The sequence below is a fragment of the Molossus molossus genome, unplaced genomic scaffold (assembly GCF_014108415.1).
Source record: "Molossus molossus isolate mMolMol1 unplaced genomic scaffold, mMolMol1.p scaffold_m16_p_3, whole genome shotgun sequence".
Classification (NCBI taxonomy): domain Eukaryota; kingdom Metazoa; phylum Chordata; class Mammalia; order Chiroptera; family Molossidae; genus Molossus; species Molossus molossus.
The window spans coordinates 106,608,861-106,614,084 of NW_023425366.1; the positions used below are offsets into that span (position 1 = coordinate 106,608,861).

At 45.8% G+C, this 5,224-nt stretch overlaps 1 non-coding gene across 1 annotated transcript; it reads right to left on the reverse strand.

The window, feature by feature from the left end:
• Window positions 1-2,281: 2,281 nt before the first annotated feature.
• LOC118643071 lies at window positions 2,282-2,472 on the reverse strand. The gene has a single exon (XR_004961952.1). It is a non-coding gene; the product is annotated as a U2 spliceosomal RNA (small nuclear RNA).
• Between the last annotated feature and the right edge of the window lie 2,752 nt (window positions 2,473-5,224).

Here is a 5,224-nt window from a genome sequence, read left to right on the forward strand (position 1 = left end):
TGATGTTTGAAGGACAAGAAGCAGAGACTTGTGCAGCCTTCTTTCTCTATCCCATGGCATCCCCTGTCTGCCCGGGAAAACAGAATCAACCTGGGACCAGCAGGAACGGAGAAACAAGGAGCAATGAGTAGGAGACTCTATCTAGTTCCAGTTCTTGAGTCTCCTGGGGCTGCCCCCCTTCTTGAACTGCATTTTAATCCTGTTGTCTCTGCAGTTTCATGATCCAGTGGATTCCCCTCTTGATCACACTTCTCTGAGTTGGGTTACTATTACTTGCAAGTCAAGGAACCCCGATGAACAGATATGAACATCAAAAATCGTATTTTAAGAACATTTTCTTCTAAGAATCTGGCACCTTACATGATCCGTATCAGGTGCTGGGTTGGAACTTGAACTGTGCACCTACAGGTCTGAACCTGAAGGGACCTCAGTGGTCAGTGAGCCCCTTTTCCCATTTGGCGCTTGAGGAATCTGAGCTCCATCATAGGAAAGAGGGTTGATGGGATCACATAGAAAATCAGTGGCAGAACCAGGGCTGGAGAGGATCTCGGTCTCTTGATTCTTAGGCTAGTACTTCCCCTCAGGGTTGGGGCGACATGCAGTTTCCTGGCAGGGCAAACAGACCAACTAAATATGAATGCACAAGGTCAAGAGGATCCCCAGCTTGACCTCAGGCCGGCCATACCTTCTTTTCACCCCAACTCTAAGCTTCTGCCCTTCTGACTTTCTAAGACAAGGTAAGAAGTGAGTTATTCTTGGTTAGGTCTCACTCTTAGAGACCTGACCTGGAACTCAAGCTTCAGCATTCTGACAGCAAGGCCTGAAGTCAATCCTACCTAAGGCCTAGCTGCTTCCACCAGAGGGATGGGTTGCAAATCATGGTCATCTACACATCCCCCAGCCCCCAAAGGGGTTGACTTGGGGGGGGGGGGGCACAGCTAAGAGAGAATTTTTACTCCCATTTGAACTAGAGAGCCCTCCCAGCCCCCAGTTTCAAAGTCTCTCTTAAATATTAGAGTTTAATGTACAATTTTATTTGAAAACAGGTTCCCACTTGAAAAAAAAGAGAAAACCTTAAAAACCATTAATCTGATAAACTTAAGCCAACCACTTCTACTCCCTGAACAAAAGGTGACATGTGACAGGTCACACAAACCGGCAGGAAAAAAATTCTAACCGCCTCTTTCATGAAAAGGGCCCAGAAACATCATTACTGAAGGGAAACATCACTATTTATTATAACCCGTGTTTTGCCAAATATTTCTGATCAACTGTCATCTGTAAAGACAGCATCTTGGACAAATAACCCCATGCCCACATGTTAATTAAGAAATATGCCCTCATTCACTTGTTTATTCACTAAATAAATACTCTTTGGGAGCCCATACCCTGGGCTCACTGTGTTAAATGCTGAGAATACCATACCGAACAAGATGTATGATCCTTCCTCCCACAGAAATTTTGGAAATGAATCCTTCCTTTGAAGCAATATATACATATTTAAGGACACATCTTTGAGCAGAGGAGGGTGGCATGATTGGCTCTAAGATCAGACTAGAAAGAAGACTTTGGCAAATGAATCTGGGGTTCACCCATCTTTCCAAAGATAGTCACCTTCTCTACCCTATTTTGTTCTAGCTGTAAATTCCCAACTGGGTCTCATTGCTACTCTTTGCCTTTAAGGATCTGGAGGTTAATTAAAGGCATCTCTGCAACCCGGCTACCTGGGCACTCACCATCCTTGGTCACAGCCTTTAGGAGCCACATATAAATGTCATGAGGCCCATCTAAGAATGCAGAACCAGTCCTCCCAATGATTTGCAAGGTCTCTTTGGGGGACAGGAAACCTTGGTTCTCGTTCTGACTGTGATGCTAGTATTTCAGTAGCCTCACCCATTTGAGTTTCTGAATCTTTCCCTATGGAAGTAGGGGACTGAAATTTGGACTTTCCCAGAGGAACATCTGGGTTTCCATTTCTGGATGAATTAGTTAATGTAAGGCTAGCTGCTGTAACAGGTAAATTCTCAGTTGCATTCACAGCACATGCTTATTTCTTTCCATGTCGTGGTCGAGAGGAGTGACTGGCCAGATGGCCTTCCATGGAGCCTGCTCCTCCCATGTGTGGCTCTCCCTCTTTTAAGTTGGGGTTCCAAGGAGAACAGTAGAATAGATCAACTAGTGAATGCCCCAACTTAAGAGAATTCAAAATATTTGAGCTGATAAATAGGAAAAGGACAAGAGGTCTCTCGTGGAAAGGTGTTTCTTTTTTTTTTTTTTTTGTGAGGGGTGTACTATCCCCAGAAGTACTGCTGTACTGGGTCCATGTGTGGACTGGATGGAGCAAGCTCCTATTCCACTTCCCTGCTTTAAAAATCCGTTGAATATATTGTCCTCAGATAGAGGATGTATGAGATATTAAACTGGTGAGAATAGATACTACACTTGATCTTAGTCAAAAGGCCGGGAAGTGATTCTCCTGGGACATTTTATGGGCCAGATCTAGAAGTGCATTCATCTTTTCCACCCACATTCCATTGGCTAAAGTTGGTCACATGACCACACCTAAGCACAAGGAAGTCTGGGAAATGTAGTCCAGCTGTGTGGGGAAGAGGAAAAGGAAACAGATTTTTTACAGAATGAGCCAGTTGGGTATAGAAACTTGTTTGCCACTTTAGATGGCAGTCCCACCTAGCAAACTTCTACTTAACAAAGGTTTTAAAACCATGCATTTCTGTCTCAACCAGGGGAATCATTTACGGGAGTTGAGAGATGACAGAGAGCAGGCTTGATTAGGGAGTGCATCCATACATCTAGGTTTTCCCAAGAGAGGCCCCGTGTATGCCTGTGGTCTCAGCATTCCTTCCAGCTGGTGCCCCCTTCTTTCTCAAAACTATCCCAGTGTAGGTGACAATTATAAAGCCACCCTAGGTCTAGGGGGTGGACAGCCCAGAGGAGGGAGGAGAACACAAGAGTGTGCAAAGATACTCAAAATTGCTAAAAAAAAAGAAGCCACACAGCTTCCGTTCCATAAAGACAGTATTTTTTATTTTTTAATTTTAAAATTCTGCATCTGAAAACACAGTATGACAGAAAGCATCTATATACACCTGCAGTGTTTTTGGTATGGTACAGTATTTATTACATCCACTGTTTTCTGCAAAAAAATTTGCTTTGTCAGACAGAAACGAACTCCCCTAGACAAAAAAATACAGCTAAGGCACAATTTTGTTGTTGTTTTTCTGCTAAATGAAAAGACAGAAAAGGTGCAAAAATGGGCGGGAAGTGCAATCATTTCCGAGAATCACATTCTACCTCGAGGGAAAAAGCATTCGGGTGATTGGAACTTTGATTACTGGTCAATTTCAGATAGTTCAATATCTCTTAAAATACTCCTTTAAATAAATAGCAAAATATCTACATCTTTCAGTGTGTGCCGTTTGAATTCTCTCTTTTTTAAAACTTTATTTACAGATTCTCTCTTTTTAAAAAAATCAATACATTACAAAATATTTCTGTACAGTTTTATGCATATTATGATCTGTAACAAAATAGTTATTTTTAAAAACTATATCACCACATGTCTTCGGAAAAAAAAAAATGAAGGGGATGGTAAATAACTTATTGTGAGGCCTCGAAGAAATGTACCCAAATGCTACTGACAACATAATAATATTAAGAATTTAAAAAAAACCAAAAAACAAAAAGACGACAAAGACGGTTGCGCTCAATTCCAGTGAATTTCCTATGAAAACCCTGGGTTGTCTTTGGCCTCCATCAGCCCTGGAGCGATGGAAGGGAACAGGAGGGGCTCTGAAAGTGGGGAGCGTGTGGTCCCTCGGAGAACACGACCCATCCGCGGGGAACAGTTAATGCTATCACGTTCCAGGCAGGAAGGACGAAGAGATACATTGAGAAACGCTCCTGATTTACCCTTGGCTGAAGCACGGAAGTCGGAGTCTGGAAGGGGAGGGGTGAAGAGGGAGTGAGCTCCAGGCCCTGAGGCCAGCCCCTTAGGCGGCATCCTGCTTGGGGGGTGCGGCAGGAGCTGGCTGAGGTTCGGATGAGCACCCAGGCCTTCATTTCCCCCACGGGAAACATTTAAGAATCTTTGTCCTGAAGACATCAGCAATCTCTCAGCAAAGGGACACCGCCCCCTGCTTAGGTGGTGTCCACGGAAGCTTCTAGGGGCTCTTCCTTCTCAGATGTTGGTGCAAATGGAAGGGAAAGGGCGGTCAGCTTTCCAAAAATAATTTTAAGGCCACATTTCAAAAAGGAGAACCTAAGGCTTTTTTGGGGGGTGAGGAGAGGGTAAGCAAGTCGGAGGACAGTGAGGAATGGAGACGATGAATCAGCAATGGAGGTGACAAGGGGCAGAGGCAGAGAACCCCCAGCCAGGGGAAGGAAAGGGGGGCCATGCGCTCTCTGGGTGGGCCTGGCAAGGACAGATCCAAAGACAATGTGAGGGGTGCACATAGGTGGCGCAAGAAGGCCCTCCTCAGTCTTAAGAGGGGTCCATACAGTATCTTGTTTGCAAGGTAAAAAAATAATAACAGAGAGAGAGAGAGAGACAGAGAGAGACAGAGAGATTTGCATAGATTGTACATTCAGCTCAAGCAGACTGGGCCACCTCTATTCCCCCCCAAGGTAAACTTCTCAGCAGACACAGTGAGGTAGCGCCTGTGGTAGACCCATGGGCAAAGTAAGGTAGAAGCTGGGAGGACAGCCTGTGAGTCAGCACAGCTCCAGCATGGCTTCCAAAGAAGCATTCGGACACGCGGTGAGCTGGCTGCTAAACCTTGGGGTCGGGAGTGAGCTGGGCTGTTTCACACGCCGCCCCCCTCTTCCTGGACTGCGTCCTTGACCTCTCCACCTGGACCGTGACCTTGACCTCTGCACCTGGACCGTGTCCTTGACCTCTGCACCTGGATGTGATGGAATTCTGGAAGAGGTGGACCTGGGCAGTGTGGACCTCCTTAGGCATCAGGGGCAACACGGGGGGGTCTCCAAATTCTGTTCCTTCCCTTCAGCACAAACTGCGTTGGGACCAGGGGAGCTGAACAAGCCAGTTCTCCCGGGACACTGCCTCTGGGGGACCGTCTCTTTGGGATGGGAATGACTAGGAAGAGATTCCTGTTCCCGTCTGAGTCTAACCTGTGCTCCTGGTTTTGCCCTTCCTTAATGCTGGCTTTCCCTCCTCCCTGGGTCAACGCCCAACCTCCTTTTA